The 22996-nt window shown below is 35.1% G+C and overlaps 1 protein-coding gene across 6 annotated transcripts in view; it reads left to right on the top strand.

The window, feature by feature from the left end:
• The first annotated feature begins 312 nt into the window (after positions 1 to 312).
• The window catches only part of AGMO (alkylglycerol monooxygenase), a 387401-nt gene continuing 364717 nt past the window's right edge, over positions 313 to 22996 (top strand). For 3 of the 6 annotated variants that reach the window (XM_053896923.1, XM_053896922.1, XM_019443501.2), the window contains exon 1: positions 315 to 905. The gene's annotated coding sequence lies outside the window, so the exon portion shown is untranslated. Of the gene's footprint in view, positions 906 to 13126; positions 13210 to 22996 lie in introns of those variants that run through there. The other 3 variants (XM_053896924.1, XM_019443503.2, XM_019443502.2) reach the window with 3 other exon arrangements.

Raw genomic sequence — 22996 nt, 5'->3', positions numbered from 1 at the left:
TAAAAATAATTTTTTTCTCTTTCTGTATTCAAGAATAAGAAAAGAAAGAAAATCGAATAGATGGAGCAGCAAACAGTGAAATATGATTGAATTTATATCTAATTTCCCTTAGAAGTCAAACTATGAAGCACTTTATAGTCCATAAATTAATCAGGCAGAGAGACTTGTGTTCCTCAAGAGCAGGGCCCAGTTGGGCGGGGCTTAGTGTAATGTCTCTGTTCTCCACTAGATGGCGCTGCTTAGCTTACTGGGGTGGATCATGGCGCGTGTAGGCGTGTGCGTGTATGCGTGGGACGGGTGAAAATGGCGTCAGCCAGTCTCTAGTATCAGAAGTTTGTGCTTTCACCCCCGACCAGCAATCAAGCACCCCTCCTTTGTCTCCGGCTTCCATCCACTCTCCGCTTCTACACTGTCAGTGACCAAGCCGTCAGGCTGCCCGGCAGCATCTCCTCCTGAGTTTTATCTCAGATGGGGCTGTGTTTCCCAATCCCTCACTTTTGAGGGACTGTGGCTTTGACCCGCTCAGACCCTCTGGGGGAGGGTCTCCCCAAGAAAAGGCCAGGTGCCCGCCTGCCTGCAGGTACATTTGTGAGACTGTGCTGCTGCGGATGCCCAGAGACTGCGCGCTGGTGTCAGCTCGCCCCAGAAAAAGTTTGCACAATCTTGTAGCAGCAGTTTTTCGGGGATTCTGGTAAATCGCAACACTCCTGGCACCAGGCTTCACCCTTAACATCCTTGTTCCAGCGCCAGCGAATGTAGCCATTCTCCGGGGTCCACCGGGACCTTTGCTGTGAGGAGGCCACATAGCCTCCCAGCAGGGTATCCACCTCTCCCCATGTGGCCCAAGGACCCCTCGGACCGCGCTCTCTGCTGAGGATTCGTCCTTCCCACCAGAGCACCACCAGGTATAGAGCTGTGAAGTTTCAGACTCTGTGCTCCCCTGCTTATAGTATCTTAACAGAATTTAAACCCTCTCCTTTCTCCCTTTTTTGTCCATTCCCTTGTGGCTGTTTCCACTCCTCTTTCTCTCCAGCTACTTTCGGTGGGGGGTGCTTTTCCCATACTCTTCCCTCCCCCCCCGCCCCCCGCCCCTGCTTCCCCATCTCTGTCCTCTCTCCTCAGGTAAAAATAAAATAGCTCCCTGCCCCACACAGCTTCTCTCTCCTCCAGTTCATTTCTCTGTGCCGTGTACCTGCCAAGTTCTGTGGTTCATGTTGTGCAGATTGTTGTGTTAATCCTCAGATCAATTTTCTAGGTGTGCAAAATGGTTTGGTAATGATCTGGCTGCATTTCAGGGAGGAGAACAGCATTTCCATGCTGTTCAGCCATCTTGGCCCCTCCCTTTATGTTTTTAATGCTACTGGTTTCCTAACCTTTAAAAAATTACTAGCATAATTGTAATGACAAATGCTAATTTTCTTCTTAGGGAAGTTTAGAGGGAACTATGTAACTAAAATAAAATCAGTAACAAGACAGTAGAGTATCAAGTTAGTGATTAGAAATATTTACTGTAATATGTTTTCACCTTGATTTCTAAATATACTTAGGCTGGTGATTTTTAAGAATATGTCATTTATTCCATAACCTATTTTCTAATAAAATGTCATTAAGATAAATCAGTTAAATATTGGAGTGAGTGATATTTAGATTACAATGCAGTGTTTAAACTATCAAACACAAATACTCAATTGGTATAGTTCTTTGAACCATTTGGGTGATACTGTAATTATATTTTCTTGGAACCTCCTTTTGTTTTGTTTTCAGCAAAATGCAATCTATTTATAAAAGTTTATGACTATTTAGAACTTAACATTTAGTTTGATATTCTAAACTTTTCGAATCTTAAGCACATTAGGAATCTGCAACATTGATCTGCAAAAAACTAAGAAAGGGTTTTAAGAGTGCACTTTTTTGTTACGTTTTATATTCCCTACCTAAAGTTGAGCAGAATATTGAAGAACAGTCCTTCTCCATGGGTACTTCGTTTCTGCTTTCAGTTCTTGCAAAATAATGCTAGAGGTAGTAGACAAAGGAATAAAACAGCTCCAGAAAAAAATATTGCTATAGCAAACCCTGAAAACCTATAAAAAATGTGTTTTGGGACTTAAACATGGCTTTTCTTTAAGTGATTCTCTATTATCATATATTTTTTACAATATTCTTGACATTTAAAATGGTTAAATATTTTAAGGGTACATTTCAGAGGTAAAGGTGTTTTCTTTTGTATCTCATTTTCCTCCTTAATAGCTAGGTTTTATTCAAATCCAGCTTGAAACCAGAGTCAAGAAAACAATAAAGAAAAAAATTGTTTTTTAAAGCTTATTTATAAATTTTGAGGGACAGAGAGACATGTATGCACGTGCTTGAGCAGGGGAGGGCCAGAGAACTAATCCTAAGCAGGTTCCAGGTTTAGCACAGAGCCCCACATAGGGCCCCATATCACTACCATGAGATCATGACCTGAGCCAAAATCAAGAATCAGACACTAAACTGACTGAGACACCCAGACCCCCCACCAGCCACCCAAAATTTTTCATTGCATCATATTGTATTGAACCAACTCAGTAAATCCCCATTTAATGTTTGCTTTTATTAAGGATGGTTTCCAGAAAAAAATTCCAAAACCCAGTGTATTTGCAAATAGAAATTATTATCACATCCACTTCATATAAGATGTGATACAGTGATTTGAGTATATAGTAATATCAAGCTTGGGCTGTACTGTATATTTCTGCCATTTATGAACAAAATTAACTACTATAAAAATGTTTTTGATTCAAATGAAAAATCACATGGTTTAGGAATAATTTGGTTATCCTAAAGTTATTTAAACATATATTGTGTTTCTTCATATGTGTAAGTGATATTGATAGTTGAAAACATTAAATATTATTTTATTTTTTGTATTTACTACAAATGTTATTTTTTTAAATTTATTACAAATGTTAATTTTGAAAATCTATCACTACTTGTCCAGTTTTTTTGCTGCAATGTCACACGTACATTATACATTTAAAATCAAACTACTAATCCTTGTAAATTATTTGCATGGCTTTCTCTTTTTTTTTTTTTTTTTAATTTATTTTTGAGAGACAGAGAGAGACAGACAGACCATGAGCAGCGGAGGGGCAGAGCGAGAATGAGGCATAGAGTTCAAGCAGGCTCCAGACTCTGAGCCGTCAGCACAGAGCAAGATGCGGGGCTTGAACTCGCAAGCCAAGAGATCATGACTGAGCTGAAGTCGGATGCTTAACCTGACTGAGCTACCCAGGTGTCCCCATAAAAGCATTTTAAAAATGAGTCTGGTAAAGCTGCTCTTGGAGAATCTTTAAGAGAGGAAGCACTTGACAAGGACTGGCTGACATTTATGAGCCACACTTTCTGTATTTTCAACTATCATTTTATTTCTGCCAGCAGATTTTCAAGGTACTGTGGCAAAACCAGTAATGATTCTAATCATTTACACTCCATATTTGGATATTTATTTTGATCACCAATTACTGTTTTATTGCTGTTTCCTTGAAATTATATATATTTTAGAAGTGTGTTAGAGTATTACATGGAATTTTATTAGATTATATAGAAACTTTCCAGTAAGTCATTCTTTTAGAAATTTGAGTACACCTATCATTTTCTCTGTCATTCTTGCTAATCAATAATCCAATTATAAAATATATTTTTAAAGTGACTTTTAAAGAAGTTCAAATAATTTTGATTAACATGTTCAAAGTTAAAGAAAGTTCATCTGCAATTAAAAAAATAATAATTTCATGAACAAAGCCATATGAAACAGTGACTCTTTGTCAAACAGCATTTGACATTCTAGGTGGTTCCCTAGGCAGGGGCACAGAAGAATTGGTCTTGTATTGAAGCTACTTAAACCATGTAGGGAAACCTGACTCATGAAAACAGCTGTCCTTGTTTCCATTCTTCTGCTGTAATTCATTAATTAATTGATTAATCTGCTGGAATTGATTAATTGATTAATTTTCCACACTGCAGCCAAAGTCATTCTTTTAAAATGCAAATCAGATTAATAAGTGGTTCATGGTGACTTTGCAAATGTAAAATTTCAACTGAAAGCTGTAGTCCATAATGAAACACTTGTAGACATTTTTAAAAAGTAAATCAGATCATGTCCCTCCTTTACACAAAACACTCCAGGGGCTGAGAATAAACACTAAAACCTTTACCTGGGCCTCGAGGTAGTCAGATCTGACCACAAATTGGTGACTCACTTGTCTGCCAGCACTTCCTCTGCATGGCCTCAGCTCCAATCAGTCTTACTTCCTGCCTACCCTTGTCTACCCTGAGTATTCTTTCATTTCAGTCTTGCATTCCCTAGTTCCTTGCCTGGAATACTTTTCCATCACATATATCTTGAACTTATTCCCTCATCCCTTTTAAGTCTCTACTTCCTCCTAGACAATCCTTGATCTTAAATAAAATGGCACCACTTGTCACATTCTACCCCTTTAAGTCATATTGTTTTCCCTGTTAGTTTTAGGTAAATATCTGTTTAGTTCCTCCCATTATTGATTTCAGCCTTCATGAGAGCAAGAACTTCGCTGTGTTCATTGCCATGTCTCTAGCATCTTAAACAGTCCCTAGAAGCTCCACCACCAGCCTATATCTTGGATTTTTATGAATTAGAAAAGGTCACTTCTGCCTCAAATTATTAGAATGCCAACACCTGGTGATGATAATGATCATTGTAAAACGACATAGTAATTATGATGTGAATGTCATCCCCTGGAGTTGTGCAATGCATGATTTGCACAATTATAAACACCGATTCTGCTCTTGACATGTTGTAATCAATAAATATTTGTTGAATTAATGCATGAATGAAATGACATGATCTTTTCAAAGAAATACCTGTAAATCTAAATTAGTTGTAAAATGTAGCTCTGGAACATTTTTTTAATGGCCATTATATGGGTGTCACAAGATAAAAAAAATTTGGTTACAGCCTTTGAAATTGCACTAAAAACATATCAAGTCGGATGAGACTAAATAGAAAAGTTAAGGAGAATAGGCTTTAACAGATGTTCACTTATGGTTTGAGAGAAAAGGGAAATTTTTCCTTTTGCTCAGATGTCAGTCTTGAAATTCTCACAATTTTTGCAGACAGTTTGGCTGGTTTCCAAACATTCATCGTTGCTTGTCTGGTATGAGGAATGCCATCTGTGCAGTATGGAAGTCCTTTTTCAAGAGTGGATTGCTAATTATGCTCTGGGCAGGTGCTGTTAAAGTAAAATCAGGTGTCAAGCTTACCATGGTCTAAAATGACTACATTTTGTTGAAAAAAAAAAAAAAGGCATAATTATGTAAAATGGAATTTAAGCATGGCAGGTAAGCGTTCCATTTTTGGGGTGTTGCAAAGTTCAGATTGCACAGAAAACTTTAAGATTTTCAAACTACTTCTATCAACAATGGAATAAAGCTTTACCTTAAGTCAGGGACATAGGCTACATCAAAGTTCTATATTTCCTACTAAAATATCTTCCCAATTGTATTTTCTTTTGTGAAACGTCCATGAAGGAAGAACAGTGAGATGAAAAATGTAACCACCAATTCCAAAGTACATAAATTAATTTTTGCAAAATTATGTTTAACTACTACTAAATGGAACCCGTTCTATTATCAGAGTAAATAGACCTCATTGGAGTTGTTTAGCTCCCTCCAGAGTCAAACGACCAATTTATTTCCTTTATATCTTTATATATATATATCAATTCAAAGGAAGTATTGCAGGCCCTCATAGTTTTACCACTGATTTTTGATAACACTCATTTGATATGGTGCTAACTCATATAAAGCAAGATAGAAAAACTTCTCAATTTTTAAAGAGTATAGACATGTCTACTACAATAAAAAGTCTTCATTATCATTATAAGAATCTAGATTTGTTGTTGCTTATTGTGTGTGACCTACTGCTATTTGCAATATAATTAATACATTATATTGTTTAAGCCTTACAGCAGCTCTTTTAGAGTCCAGTATTGCCCTAGGCTACAGGTGAGATAATTTTGTTCAGTAAATGTTAAGTGTCTTGTCTAAACTCACATGCCACTGACAGAACCGGGGCTCATAAGCAAGTCTTTTGCACCCTAAAGCCTGTGTTTTAACTATTTCAAAAACAGCCTCTTCCCAAAACAAGTATATTAGGTAGAAGGATTTCCTTTATTAGCACATCTAATCTCAAAAGAAATGCAATTAGCATAGTAAAATATCATAATTTACATACTGCTTGGTCTCAGTTAGTACTTCAGCCACAATAGTCAAGGCAAACGGAGCCACAAACAGGAAGTTTAAAACCTTCTTCTTCATGAATTTCATGGACCTGTTAAAGCCAAGGAACTAAATGCAAGAAGCTTATTCTTTTTTTTTTTTAATTTTTTTTTTCAACTTTTTTTTTTTTTTTTTTTTTTTTTTTTGGGACAGAGAGAGACAGAGCATGAACGGGGAAGGGGCAGAGAGAGAGGGAGACACAGAATCGGAAACAGGCTCCAGGCTCCGAGCCATCAGCCCAGAGCCTGACGCGGGGCTCGAACTCACAGACCGCGAGATCGTGACCTGGCTGAAGTCGGACGCTTAACCGACTGCGCCACCCAGGCGCCCCTAAGAAGCTTATTCTTATACATTATTCAGTTGCTCAGTTAACTTGTTTCTCATCCCACAGTGGATTAGAATTATCAAATCAGACGTGCCAAGCACAGGGCTATGCACAGAACTGGAAGCTTAAATATCAAAGGACAATATGAAAAAATAATAAAAAGTAATTTGGAGCTGTTAAAAGATACACTGAGGCATATTAAGAATTATAGGGATTTGTTTGAGCAAGAAGGGATTCAAATGGGGCATTGCCCAACTGGAAGTAGTTAGGAGCACTCCACTTACAGGAGCTAGGGGGAGACATTTTTATAGAGAAAAGAAGGAAACAAAGGAAGGAAATTATTGAGTAGTTACAGATTAAAGCCTAGTTGGCTCTTTGTGAATGGATGGATTTAGGATTTTGATTTTGCAAACCCGGAGGCATTTATGGATAGGCCTAGGTTTTTGTGTGCTTACTTATGCAGGCCACCATAGCATTAGAGCCCCATCAGTTTAATGGCCTCTAGATGTTTAATTAATTTAACATAGCTAATTGCCTTTGCATTAAAAAATCTGTATTATAGTATGATTTGGTTAAGAAGTGTTAAAAACAAGACTTAGGCCCCAAATGAAGTCACTTATGCTAAGCCCTCTGTCACCAAACTGAGACTTAATTACAGTTTCAGTTCTCTCAGAAATGAAATCTAAAACCAGTCAAGAAGGAATCGCCAGATGGGCCTAAGTTAGGTCATCTGCCTGATAGATCCCTGCCATCCCCTGAAGGAAAGTAATGTTGCAATAACCAACCTACTTTTCGTCCCCCTATCACTTTCTTGTTCTGGCTCCCTTCTGTCTATAAAAGTCTTTCTTTTTATATGGCTCCTCAGAGTTCTTTCCTATCTGCTTGATTGAATGTTGCCAAATTTGAGTTGAATTTTGATCAGGTAAACTCTTAAGTTTTTTAATGTGCTCAGCTTATTTTTTAATAGCTCCACAGTCAGAGGAGGGAACCTAAGGAGACCCCCTTGGGCTTCTAGGAACGGTGAGCAGCTAGACACAGGTAGCTGTTGGGCCCCTTGAGCTTGATGCTTTTCTCTCAGCCTCAAGGTTGTGCGTAGGTCTCTCTCAGATCCTGCCTCTCCACATTTTGCATTATGTGCTTTCAGACTTCAAGTATTTCTTTTTTCTGGACTGGGTCCAGAAACTGGCCATAGTCAATCTGGGTTCCACTTAGAAACTGCCCCAGGTGTAGCGTCAAACTAAGTCCAACTTAAGCTGGAATTGAAGCCTTAGGTAAGTAAAATTTTGTTTTAAATTTTTGTTTTAACAAAGGTAATCTTGAATTAAGGTGTCCACAGCAGAGAACTTTTCACCTAGATATACTTATCCATTTATAAGGTACCCTTAGAGAAAAAGGGGTCTTAGCCAAGCACCCAGTATATAGAGTAGAGGGGAAATTGCTTTTCCTTCTCTACAGTTTTTAGTGACCAGGATGAGATCCACTGAGACACCCAACTTGCTCCAGAGCCTGCAGAGGGCATCCTGGGAAAACTGTAGAAGTCAGCAAACGATAAGAATTCTTGTCAAAGTCACTTCTCCCAAATCTCTGTCTATGGTGCCAGGTCAAGAGAGAAAGAAAATTTTACATTGCTCCTTTCAGACTGGCAGCTAAAAAAACCATTTGTAAGAATTAGATCTTTGAATTGTGGCTTGTGCATTTTGCTTTCGGGAAACACTTGGTTGTCAGTCCTTTCTCTGCCTTCTTGTTTGTCTCATTTGGTGTCCTAAGAACTTGACTTATCTTGCTGCCTGATTAGCACATGTGGACTTGTGTGTGTGTATGCAGATCACCCAACAGGGTAGTGGCACTCAAAATATAGCCAGAGAGGATTTTGGGTTGTACTCCATTTGTGGCTAGGGTCCTACTAGCTGCTGCCACCTGGGGAGCAATTGTCTAAGTCAGTCTTTCTTTCTTTCTTTCTTTCTTTCTTTCTTTCTTTCTTTCTTTCTTTCTTTCTTTCTTTTTTGTGGCTATCTTTGGGAATGGCTCTGGATATTGGAAGCATCATTTGCACCTCTTTGGGGATGCCTCTTGTGTCTGTCAAATTTTTCAATACTGACAGGAATATTAGTGTTTGTCTCAGCCGAAACCTGACAAAATATTTGGAAGAATTTTTTAATGTGGCTCTATGGTCCGAAGTTGGCCAAATTGGAGCTGATATTCAGAAAATGATAGAAACTTTTTTTTTTCAGTTCTCCCCTAAACATCAATGAAACTATGCACACAGTGAAAAAAACAAAACATTTTGAAGCCTTTGTGGTAGGATTTACTAAAACAAAGACACGGAGTTCTAAATCCAGAATATAGGAGTCTTTTAATATCCATCTTAGTTGAAGGTCTTTTCCCTGAGATAAAAGCTTGCAGGTATTATGAAAGATCTGATTTTAGATGATAACAAAAGCCCTTCATGGAGAAACTTGCATCCTTCTCTATGCCTTTGAGATGCCGTCTCCTCTAGGAAGCCAGAGCCATAAGATCTCTCTTTGTGTCCATCTGTGTGTTTATGTGCATATGTCTATGTATGTATGTAATAAACATGTGTTTTTTTTCCTACCTCCGGATGGTATTACCAAATGTAATTTGTAAAAATCTTTATTTCATTGGAATAAAGAAAGTAATTGAGAATACTCTTGGGGCGCCTTGGGTGGCTTAGTTGGTTAAGCATCCAACTTCAGCTCAGGTTTGTGATCCATGATCTCGCAGTTTGTGAGTTCGAGTCTGCATTGGGCTCTGTGCTGATAGCTCAGAACCTGAAGCCTGCTTCAGATTCTGTGTCTCCCTCTCTCTGTTCTTCCCTCACTCATCTTTCTCTCTCTCTCTCTCTCTCTCTCTCCCTCTCCCTCTCCCTCTCCCTCTTTCTCAAAAAATAAACATTAAAAAATTAAAAAAAATACTCTCAGAAGTGTAGAAACACTAAGCCAAATAGTTTTCAAGTTCACATGATCCAGGATTATCTTCAGTAAACAAATACTAGTTTAAGTTTGTTATTTTAATTAAAACAAGCATATTTTTAGAACCATCATTATTCAGAGACACTTGGATGGCTCAGTCAGTTGAGTGTCTCACTCTTGATTTTGGCTCAGGTCATGGTCTCACAGTTGTGAGATTGAGCCCTTAGGCTCTATATTGGGCATGGAGTCTGCCTAAGATTTTCTCTCTCTCTCTCTCTCTCTCTCTCTCTCTCTGTCCCTACTCTGCTGGTCTCTCTCTCTGTCTCTCTCTCTCAAAAAAAAGAACTATCAATATTAAACGTAATGCAGGCATACAACATTTATTCTCTTTAAGTTTTTTTTTTTTTAACATTTATTTATTTTTGATACAGAGAGAGACAAAGCTTGAACGGGGGAGGGGCAGAGAGAGAGGGAGACACAGAATCGGAAGCAGGCTCCAGGCTCTGAGCCATCAGCCCAGAGCCCGACGCGGGGCTCGAACTCACGGACCAGGAGATTGTGACCCAGGCTGAAGTCGGACGCTTAACCGACTGAGCCACCCAGGCGCCCCAATTCTCTTTAAGTTTCTTGCAAGTCAAGTAAGCTCACCTTATCTCCCTTGCAGAATTTCTCAGCAAGAAAGGGAACTTAAGATAATGGTTAGTATTTAATATCTTCATAAAATTTTCATGTGTAATCTAAACATAGTGTTAAGAACAAGTAAGTTAAGTGGATATAATTAAGATAAAAGTTTATTAATGAGCCTTTTGATAATAATTATGTTTTATGGTATGTGTACTTAAAAATAGTTTCCAGAACCTTCTTGCTAACTTGAAACCTTGCAGTTATACTGAGATAAGTTAAATGATGAATATTCATTGAATATCTAGATCATTTCCAAAAAAGATAAAATGTTGAAACATTAATTACTGAATGCAGGTTTATACACTTTGGACTTCCTTTTACTAAGGAACTAAAGACACATGAGTCTCCTAATAAACCCATGTTTTGTGCCACATTGAAAAATTTACTATGAAGAAGGATATACTTCTAGAAATTATGAAATGTATTTATAAAATCCCCAGAATGTTAGCATACCAGACAATCCACAGTTGCTTACTTCTTAGTTTTCATTCGGAATTATGTTTCTAAGGGTTAAAATTCTAATCAGTATATATAAGTAAAGCTATTTAGAAATAATAAGTGTGAAAGGAAACAACTGTGAATAAAAAGTAGATAAGGAGAGGGGCTCCTGGGTGGCTCAGTCGGTTAAGCGGCCAACTTTGGCTCAGGTCATGATCTCGCGGTACGTGAGTTTGAGCCCCGCGTCGGGCTCTGTGCTGACAGCTCACAGCCTGGAGCCTGTTTCCGATTCTGTGTCTCCCTCTCTCTGACCCTCCCCCGTTCATGCTCTGTCTCTGTCTCAAAAATAAATAAACGTTAAAAAAAAATTTAAAAAAAAGTAGATAAGGAGAATAAAATGACTAGTTCTTCCAGAAAGACAAAAAGGAAAAAAAAAAAAATTAGGACAAAAACTGAATGGATATATAAAAAGTTATAGAAGGTTTGTGGAAAAGGAATCTTAGGAAAGAAAATTTATGTTTGGTCAAGCTGGCTAAGATTGGAATGGACTTATTTAAGGTTTTAAAAAATGAGTTTTAATATCAAAAGTATGCCAGTGTAATACTAGAATTTGGTTTTCTCTCAGTTAAAAGAACAACATTTTCTTAGATTATTGGCTGGCCCTTGATAAGAAATTGTAAACAAAGATTTTTCTTTATTTTTTAAATAATCTGGGCAGTAAAGGTTTTGTGTTTTATCAAAACAATTTACTATATTTCCCATTGTTTTTTATCATGCTTTCAATTACTTAAAAAAAAAAAGAAAAAAAGCCTAGTCTTTTCCATATTTAAAGAGCTAAGTTTCATTCACAACCATGTAATCTTCTGTATTTGTCTTTCACATCTCCTATTGTCATTTTGGTTAAATAGAAAGTTAAGTATTATTTCATAATGTTTTCAAATACCTTTATATGTAATTTAAAAATTTAATAGCAAAATGAAACTGTTGTATAGATGTATATTTATAGTGAGTGATTCAGTAGCAAACAAACCATAATACATTTTAACTAACATCACCATTAAAATATGTAACTCAACAAATGTATGTAGGATAAAAAACATTGGATTTTACCAACATTCATTCATGAATAATTTCTTTTATGATAGCACAGGGCTATTTTCTTGTCTAGACTCTGTCATGTGATTGTCTAGAGACTCTAGTTTAATGACTTATTTTGTGTGTGTTCCTTGCCTTATAACTGAATATTTAAATCAATTTATATTATCTACTTTTGCTCACTGATAAATAATAGGCTTTTAAATTTTTTTTAGTTTCTTCTAGAAGTTTGGGTCAAATACAGTACCCCAGGTTCCTGCTTTTACAGGTTCAATTGATTCCGATTGCCAACAGATTTACCAAGGCTTCTGAGTGTATGATTTAGGAGCATTGCTGCTTATGACGTTAGAGCAAGTTGTTGCAGGGACTACTTACAGTTATCCAAGCCTTTTAATGCTTTGGATAAGCCTTTAAAAAGGCTAATTCGATTTATAATTTAATTTATCATTCTTCTGTATCCAAGGAGGTAATACAGTGCCTGAAACCTGTGTCAAAGTTCTAAGCTTTTGTCTAGACCTACGTAGTTATAAAACAGTTTCCCCTAGGAGAGTGTTAATAGTTATTTTCCACATTTTTAGATGCCCTCCTCCTCCCCACATTTTTATCATCCACATCACATGACAGGAGACTGGAAAGAACATTTTCAAGAGAGACAGATTCAATCAGTCTCTACTGAAATCCTCACCCTTTGTCTGGGAACCCTGCCCAATCTCCTTATAAACATTTGGCAATTTGTGACATTTTACATATATGAAGAGAAGATTTCATGTCCCAGTAAATTTCAACACCATATATAATCTCTATCCTTATGTATCCAATAGAGGAAAAGAAAAAAAAAAATTAAGAAAACAAGACCAAATCTGAAAGAAGGAAACGGAGCACTGTAGTATTGTAAGTGCAGAATGGCAGATGCTAAAGTATTGGCTAATCCCAGCACGGTTAGTATTACAGATTCCCCACGGTAATGAGGGACTCCGGGAGGCCTACAATGTAGAATGTAGCAAACCTTATGAATATATAGAATATAAAGGAATATAATCATGGACTCATTTGCTGTCAATAGCAAAAAATGTTATTTCTTCCTTTGCCTTTTATTAGACTTTTTTTTTTAATCTTTGTGTTTTGAATTCTCTTAAAGACCCTTAGGAATAAAGGACCTACATTATTATTCGATTTTATTTTTCATTTTGGTGACTCTTCCATTCAGAATTCATTTTGGCTAAAAATCTTTCTGCAGCAAGGCAGTGTATAAAAATCTAAATACAAATATGCCAGTTGAGTAGCATTTTCTCATTTTTAGGCTCAATAGTAAATTATGAAATTTTATGCACTTTCATCCTGGTATTCTATTCTGAAACAGTTCCCTGAACTTGATGTTGTGACTGCATCTAAACTTCACTCTGCCTCATCCTTGTGAAATCTAGATGGATGAAAAGGTGTGAGGTATGTTTTCCAAATGTCAATATTGGTGTATATATTCTCTGACCCAGAGAGTCTGGTGAGACTGAAGGAACCAGAATCTGCTGAAAATCATAAGACAGTTGTTAACAAATCCTTGATGTTGGAGCATTGAATGAAATTGGAGGGAAACAGGGAGATTGGCCCTGTTTACTTATCTTCCTAAGTATTTAAATTGCTCTATTTCAAAACTATCACTTTGAGTTCTAACCTTTGGGAGCACCTTTTTTTTTCTAGGATATTACCATATTATATATCACTCAAATTTTTTCTTCCTGAAACAGGAAATAAGAGATGGAAATACAATTTTTTTTCATATGTATGGGAAACATGGCAAGAGAGGGAGAGGATTAGAATAAAGACAGATGATGAAAATTATTAAGATATACCTTGTAATTTTGCCTTAGTGGCTGAATAAGACCAATAAAAGTGTTTATAAACACATAATTCCACCTGACATATTTTTAGTTTAGTTAGCATAATTTCTTATTTTTCAATAGTGGCTTTCCACTAAAAATTCATAATATGCCTTACTCTGCCTTTAATACTAGGTTTCCTTTTCCTGGGGAAGTATTTGCTTTCCATTTCTCCTTCTATCTGGTGTTTATATGTCAGTTGCTACTACCTTACTATCAATGGGTTGCCTTTTGTTGTTGGTAGTAGCTCTTTTTCTAAAATGTCTATAAATCCAGTTCCTGAAAATTGTGTATGATGTTAAGTATTTTTAGTCTTATCCGGAAAATACTCGTGCAGAAATTGCCAACTAAAATTGTATCTCTTTCACAAAGTGACATTTCACAACGTAGTCATATATAATTATGATGGCCCTATATTATGATTCTTTTATGTAATTCAAAATACAATCCAATGTACATTTCCCATTAATTGGTTTTATATAAGACACTTAAAAGATTAATTTTACCAATCTAGGATATACCAACATGGTTGTTTATGCTACCCGTCTTAAATGTCTCAATGAATTTTTGTAGGAAAATGATTTCCTCTTCTTTCTAATTAAATTGCCATATATAAGATATTAATGTATCAGGGTGGCTTTTCTGCAGCGGCACCAGACATTGGAGCATGCTCTACTTTTTCCGTGTGGTACATCCATATCTTTAAACCTTGGGTTATGCTTTTGCTCCCTTGCTAACATTTTACTCCTATATCACAGTGGGGTTTGTTTGTTTGTTTTTGTACCTTTCAGGAACACCTTCCTGGCAGAATTCATTCCTTCTTTTGCTTGACCTCCCTTTCCTATCATTGTTTTGCTAGACTACATCTGGTCTTGGTTGCGATTCTCACTCAGGGTCTGGTGATCTTCACGGGTTTTGTTCCTAATTAAGGAGCTAACTTTCTGAAAGAAGGCCATGTGTATGGGCTAAAATCTAAGTAGGTAGGCTGAGATTCGGGAACAGTTATTTTTGCTTGACTTCTACTCTTTTCACCACTTTTCTGAAAATGGATACATTTCAATTAGAAAAAAAAATTGGCTTTTCTACCAAAACCAAAGTGTAAACTTTTCCCCTTATGAAATGCCTTATAAACGCTGTTCTTATTCATTCTTCAGTGTATTCAACATAAACACTATTTTTAGATCTTTGCCATACTTTGTTTATTGCATTGAATGAAATAATATATTTATAAGGTATATGTTTGTATTGAATGTGAAAAATGAATGTTTTACTTTAGATAATCTGTTTCTAAGCGAATTAATTATTTTAGCCAATTGTTTGCTTCCTTATATGGTTCAGGACTGATTCATAAACCAGTTTTTCTCAGTGGAAAGAGCAAAAAGTACTTGGAAAGGGATTTTTATGTAAATATGCTGAGACAGAAAAAAGAGAAAATAACAGAACTTAGTGTGTTCAGATAAATATAAATTAGATAAAATCATGCAAACAATTGAAAATATAAATTTTGGGTTATATTCAGTTTTCAAATATTGTTAAAACTTTGTGTAAGTGAGATAGAAATTTTAAAAAAGAATTGACTGTGAGTTTTATTAATACTACTTCAAATGTGTAAAGTTATGCTTCCATTTCACTCTTAAAAATTTGTTTTTCCTTTAAGTACTTAGAAGAATTCATTACCAAACTGACTATTTGTGCATTTTAGACTTTCATGGGATAGCTGTTTCAGATGAACTTTAACAGGTGGCATTCACATCATGCATATTCAGGCTTCCCAGTGATGGCAAATGCAAAGAGTCAGGTCCAGACATATAAAAAATATTGTTTTCCTAGACACTTTTCCTGTAATAGGACACATCTCCACCTGGAACAAATCCACACATACTTCAAAGTGTAATAAATCCCATCCAAACTTATTAGCTCTTTCATTTCCTAGACTTACTTCTCCTGTGTTATGTCCTCCTCAAATTATACCACTGCATGTTATAATTCTTAGTCAAAATTGCCTCTTCCTTCTGACTCCTTCCCTACCTTCACACTCACATGGTTGGTAGATGATTCGGTTAACCCCACTGTAATCTTTGCTCTGCCATTCCACTTCTGCTACCCTATCTTTCTTCTTATTACCTTGACAGAGACATTCATTATTGTTAGACATCTGGGTGATTTTTGCTTCCTCCAGAAAGAATTCAAGTTTGTTTCTGGCCTTCTTTTAGGGTAGGAGCACATAACCTTAATCCAGTTAGGAATGAGATATTTGTAGCTGAGTTTATCCATTTGAGGCTGATCTATTTCTAATTCATCCCTATTGCAGGGTGTGAATCTCTGAGCCTCTCTTCATTATTGGAAACAGAACTCTGATTTCTTCCCCCATATTCCACACCTACTTTTAGCCTCTTCAGTTTATAGAGAGTTTGCTGAGCTTCTGATCCTGTCAGTTACTCATTCAGCTCATCTAGCCTTTGAGCTAATGCTTAGACTCAGCAAATGGTTTAATATTAAAGAACCAGTAAATACCAGAATTATTCATGTTCACTTTCCTCCTCCTAAGGACTGAGGCTGATCAAGTCCTACCTTTCTCACTCTCTAATGTCTTCAAACTTAAAAGAAAATTTTTAATGTAAGTGCACATAACATAGAATTTACTCTTTTTAAAGTGAACAATACAGGGTCATTTAGTACATTCATAAAATTGTGCAGCTACTCCTTCTACCTTGTTCCCAAATATTTTATAATCCCCACAGAAAATCCTATAACCATAAAGCAATTACTTTCCATTACTGCTCTCACCCTCCAGCTCCTGAAAACCATCACTTTTCTGTCTCTTTCAATTTACCTATTCTGGGTATTTCATATGAATGGAATCGTATAATATGCAAACTTTTGGTCTGGCTTCTTTCACTTAATATGTTTCCAAGAGTCATTTATGTTGTAGTATGTACTCATACTTCATTTTTTTGGCTGGATACTATTCCATTGTATGTACAGATCCATTTTGTTGATCTAGTCATCTATTGATAGACATTTGGGCTATTTTGACCTTTTGGCTATTGCAAATAGTGTTGCTTTGAACATATATGTCCAAGTATTTGTTAAGTACCTGTTTTCAGTTCTTTGGGGTATATACATAGAAGTGGAATTGCTGGGTCATGTGGTAATTCTATGTTTAACTTTTTGAAGAATTATCAAGGTGTTTTTTACAGTAGCTTTACAATTTTACATCCTTACAGCAATACATGAGGATTCTGATTTCTCTACATCCTTGCTAATAGTTATTATATGCTGTTTTGTTTTTATTGTTTTTTTTTCAAATAGTAGCCATTCTAATGGGTGTGAAGTAATATCTCCCTCTGGTTTTGATTTGCATTTCTCTGATGACTAATTTTGTGCTACTTTTCATGTGATTCTTAGTCATTTGTGTATCTTATTTGGAGAAACAGCTCTTCAAGTCTTTGACCTCTTTAAATTGGGCAGTTTGACTTTTTGTTGTTGTTGAGTTGTAAGAGTTCTTTGTGTATTCTGGATATTCTACACTTCTAATATAATAGGATTTGCAAATATTTTATTACATTCTGTAAGTCACCTTTTCATTTCTTTGCAGTGTCCTTTGATGAATGAAAGTTTTCAATTTTGATAAAGTCCAATTTACCTCTTGTTTTTCTCCTTTGGTCATGCTTTTGGTGTCATATCTAAGAATCCACTGCCAAATTCAAGGTCATGAAGAAACAATCTTATGTTTTCCTCTAAGAGTCTTAAGGTTTTAGTTCATATGTTTAGGTTGTTAGTTCATTTTGAGTTATTTTTTAAATATGCTGTAAGGTAGGGATTCAACTATTCTTTTATATGTAGATATCTGGTTATTTCAACACAGTTTTTTTTTATAGTTTCAAAGTTTATTAAATTTCAGTTAGTTAACATATAATGTAATATTAGTTTCAGGAGTAGAATTTAATGATTCATCACTTACATCAGCACAGTTTTTGAAAAGACAGTTCTTTTCCTATTGAAAGATCTTGGCAGTCTTGTCAAAAATCATTCAGATACAGATGCATGGGTTTATTTCTGGACTCTCAATTATCTTCCATTGGTCTAGATTTCTAGCCTATGTCAGTACTACACTGTTTTGATTACTGTAGCTTTGTAGTAAGTGTTACTAATTGGAATATAGGTTCTCCAACTTTTCTCCTTGTTTTTCTCTATTGTTTTAGGTCTTCAGGGTCTTTGTAATTCCATATGAATTTAATATGAATAATGATATATTTGTAGACCACTTTGAGTAGTTTTGCAATCTTAATAATATTGTCTTCTAATTCATGAACATGGGATGTGTTACTCTATATTTCGGTTTTTTTTATTATTTTTTCAGAAATATCTTTTCAGAAATACAGTTTTCTCAAATAGAGTTGTTTTGAATAAACTTTATTACTTTAGAGCAGGTTTAAGGTCACCATAAAACTGAGAAGAAAGTACAAAGAGTTCCCATATAGGGCATGCCTCTCCCCCCTCACCCCACCTTAAAATCCCCACTATTAACATTGGCCACCATAGTGGTACATTTGTTACAATGGATGAGTTTAAATTGTCATATTATTACCATTTAAAGTCCATAACTTACATTAAGGCCCACTTTTGGTGGTGTACATTCTGTGGGTTTTGACAAATATATAATGATCTATATCCATTTTTATAGTATCATACAGAGTATTCTCACTGCCGCTGTGTTCTGCCCATTCATCCCTTTTTCTCCCCAAATCCCTGGCAACTACTGATCTTTTTATTACCTCCATAGTTTTCTCCATTTTTCCTTTACCAGAATGTCACATAGTTGAAATCATACAGTTTGTAGCCTTTTAATACTGCCTTCTTTCACTTGGTAATATGTGTTTAAGTTTCTTCCATGTCTTTTCATGAATCACAATTGATTTACTTGTTCTCCTTTTAAAGGACATAGGACATAAATGTGATAGGCTGTTTTTTTAAAAAATTAAAACCTTCTGCTCTTCAAAAGACACTGTTAACAGAATGAAAATGCAAGCCAAAGATGGAGAGAAAATATTTGCAAAACACCTATCTGATGAAGGACTTGTATCCAAAATATACAAATAAATCATACAATTCAATAATAAGAAAACAAACAACTGAATTAAATATGGATAGAAGACCTGAACAGATACCTAACCAACAAGATATACAGATGACAAATAAGCATATGAAAAGATGCTCAACATAATTTGTCATTAGGAAATTGAAAATTGTGACAGTGAGATACTACTATCAGATATTGTATACACTTATTAGAATGACTAAAATCCAAAAACACTCACAATAAATGTTGACAAGAATACGGAGAAACAGGAATTGTCGCTTATTGCTTGTAAAATGCAAAATTATCAATAACCATTTTGAAAGGTTGTTTGTCAATTTCTTAAAAATCTTAACATAGCCTTACTGTATGACCCTGCAGTCATGCTCCTACATATTTATCCAATCGAGTTGAAAATTTATGTCTACACAAAAAGCTGCATATAAATGTTTATAGCAGCTTTATTCATAGTTGCTAAAACTTAGAAGTAACTAAGGTGTTCTTCAATAGCTGAATGAATAAATAGTGGCTCATCCATATAGTATGTTATTCAGTGACAAAAAAAAATTAGCTATCAAGACACACACAAAAAGAAATGGAGGAAACTTAAATTCATATTAGTAAGTGAAAGAAGCCTATCTAAAAAGACTATATACTGTAAGATTCCAACCATACTATATCCTCCAAAAGGCAAAACCATAGATGCAGCAAAATGATCAGGGGTTGCCGCAAGAAGGGGGGAGGAAGGAGGGGTGCATCACTATAGTAAAAGAATGGGGTTTGTAGGGCTATGAAGCTATTTTCTATGATGCTGTAATTAATGGTGGATTTATAACATTACATGTTTTTAAAACTAGAGCTATAGAACACAAAGTGAATTTTAATATAAACTATGGATATGTTAACTAAACATAAATGAATACTAAATAAAATAAAGCCAGATATAATTTTGCATTAGTACTAATCAATATTCATAGAATTTTGTTTTCAATTATTTTGTGCATTTAATTAAGCCCTATTTCTAATCTAATATTTGTACCTTTCTCCTGTGTTTGTTTACCAATGTCCCACTAATCACCAATCTCATGCTCTATCTCAATTTTTATTTTCCTCTGACACTCTGTAACTGTAAATATAGTGCAGCAATTTGGGCACCATTATTTGCTTTAAATTATATGAAAGTGCTCTAGTTTTCCACTTATCTCTCCAATATATTCCCCATGGTCTCTGCTTGGTCCCTGCCCACATAAATGGAGCCCTGCCCTTATCTCATGCTCATTTTCTCTATCACAAAAGTCACTTTTGTGACTTTATTTGACAATTCTATGTAGTTGAATGTTCATCATTGTCTTATATTTAAATTACTGACTTGGATATTTGAAAACTTGCTATAAAATTCTTCCTATGTGATCTTTCACCTCAAAATTCAGCATATTTAAAATTAACATTTAAAAATGATGAATTTGTCATCATTTTCCAAAATGGTTACCTTCTAATTCCACTGAAATGTGCTCTCATTGTTGTAAGAACTTGGGTTTGAATTGTTAGAGTAATTATTTCAAATTCCCTTTTTCCCCATAGCTAAACTCCCATTGTTTTAGCTCTTTTATCCATTTCTTTCATCTGATTCCCATCATCTCTACCAGGTTCTGACCACCTCATAACTGAGGCCATTGCTAAAGCCTGCTAATTGTCATTCTGCTTCTACCATTTATTCCTTCCAACCCATCTGTCAAATTCTGGTGAATTGATTATCTGTTAATACCATTTTCACACATCAGTTTTGCTTCAAAAACACAAAATTCATTTGTCATAGGCTGGCATTCATAGTCTTTTATAACTCAACACTTAGATACCTCTTCAGATTTAGCTCTCAGTACACAAATGCACCAGCCCCACACAGCAAAACAGAACTATTGATTTGTTCACAGAACTTGCCTATAGGAGTTTAAGGTACACATTCCCGTTTAATGTATTTTGTTCCCATTCTTACTTTCACCCAAATGTCAGCATCCCACTCATATCTTACCTTTTATCTGCTCACTTTTCTCAATTTCTATAGCTTTTATGATTTTACTCTTACATTTTACTGTGGATCATCTTTTTATGTCCTTTCCCCACAACACGATTGCAAGTTCTTGTCTGGGATGGTGGGGGTTTATTGTTCCCAGCCCAGATAATGGCTATAATTTATATCCTGGGGTTCAGTGTTTTCTACATTGAATGGTAAACTTGAACCCAGAAAAAGTCAATAAGGGAAAATACCACGAAAGAGTTTTCTCTTCTGAAGGAAATGTGGAATGTTTTGACATTTGTTTATTCAAAAATGCTTATTGATATCTTACTCTTTGTAAGAACCAGGACTAAGTCTCAAGATACCGACAATGAAGAAAACACTTTGAAGCTTTTATTAATTACTATTCTAGGCATACTGCATTATGCATTTTCAATTTCCTGGGACCTATGCCTTAAAAAAAATATCAGGCATATGCTTTGTAAATATTTGCATGGTTGGGGGCCGGATCCTAGTACCTTAAAACAGAAAGAACATTCATTAGGGAAAAAAAAAATACTTAAACCAGAGCCATATGTGTCCTTCCCTTTGTGGCCATATTATGCCAAGGAGATAGGTCTTTAACTCTGTTTTATACATCAACACAAAGAAGTTTTTTCCAGGCAGACCACAGGCTATGCCAAATTGGCCACAGTGAAATCTAGAGAACAGGTCTTCCTATGTTACAAATTTATAAGCCATGAGGATAGAAGTCATCCAATTATCTCCATTTTCGGAGGTCATAATGTCAATATTTCTTTCTGCTTTTTCTAACTTACTTTGAAATAAGTTTGCACTTTTTGGTGATTAATGAATTATAATTATGATTAATGAATGATACTAAAAATAATGAATTATGTATAAATCATACTCCATTGTTTCAGTTCATCTGAAATTTCTTGGGATTTTTACATTTGCATCAACCAGAAACTGGTTATGCAACAGAGTACAGTACTTCTTTTCAGCAAGACTTAGAAAAAACATACCCTTTAGGTTTTTGTTGAAAATTAGAAATTTGTTAATTTTGGATTTTTTATATCACTACCTGCACCCTGGTAATTTAATAAAGATTGCAAAAGTTCAGAATGAATTCCTTCTAAATCCTCTAAATTCATTCTAAATTAAGGTTGATTGGCAACCTTAATAATTACATGGGATCATTAAATCCAAAGATGGTAATATCAGCCTCTGCTAATAATCACTAGAACCACAGTTATATCAAACATAACTACAGAAGTAGGGAGAAAAAGAAGAAAAAAAAAACACATCAAAGAATAGACAGAACATACAGAAAATATATATCAATATGACAGACTTAAATCTATATGAGTAATTACAGTAATGTTCTCTGTAGCACACTTATCAGGAAGCATTTGTCAGCTCTAATGTAACAGCAAAGCCAAATAGCAGTGTATGCCTATAGTAAATACACTTAAAATATAAAGATGCAAATAAATTAAAAGTAAATGGGTAGAAAAAGATATCCAATGCTAGCATTAACCAAAAGAAATCTGGAATGGTTATATTAATATTAGGCAAAGTAGATTTCAGAGCCAAAATATCACTAACCACTTCTGAAGAAAGCGATCTCTTAATGGTAAAGAGTCTACATTAAGATGGCATAGAAATTCTAAATATTTATCACCTAATAATAGAGTGCCAACATACATGAAGGAAAAACTTAATCGAATTATAAGGAAGTAAAGAAATCCACAATTATAGTCATAAATTGCAATACCAGCCCTCTCAAAAATGAACATGTAGCAATCAGTAAGGATATAAAACTTAAATACTGTCAACTAATTTAGTTTAGCATTTATACAACATTTCATGAAAAACAGAATATACTTCTTTTAAATTTTTTCTAGTGCATAGGGAAACTTTAGATTGAAGATCTTTGGAGCTATAAAACAAGTCTCAATAAATGTAAAAGGTTTCAAGTCTTACAAAATGCATCCTTTGAATACAATGGAACTAAATTAGAAGTCAGTAATAGATCTCTAGAAAACACTCAAGTATTTGGAAAATAAATAACACACAACAACAACCATATATCAAAGAATAAATCATAAAAGTAATAAATATTTTAAACTAAATTAAAACAGAAACATGACATCAAAATTTATCTTTATTCTTAGATGATTTTTTCATACATATATATGGAATATCTGTGTCTACAAAATGCCTACTAGAACTAATCAGTGAGTTTAGCAAGGTTATGGG

The sequence above is a fragment of the Panthera pardus genome, unplaced genomic scaffold, assembly GCF_024362965.1.
Source record: "Panthera pardus isolate Hobbes unplaced genomic scaffold, ASM2436296v1 HiC_scaffold_8, whole genome shotgun sequence".
In the NCBI taxonomy this organism is placed as follows: Eukaryota; Metazoa; Chordata; class Mammalia; order Carnivora; family Felidae; genus Panthera; species Panthera pardus.
The sequence above is the reverse complement of the archived record's forward strand: the minus strand, read 5'-3'. Positions and strand labels throughout refer to the sequence as shown.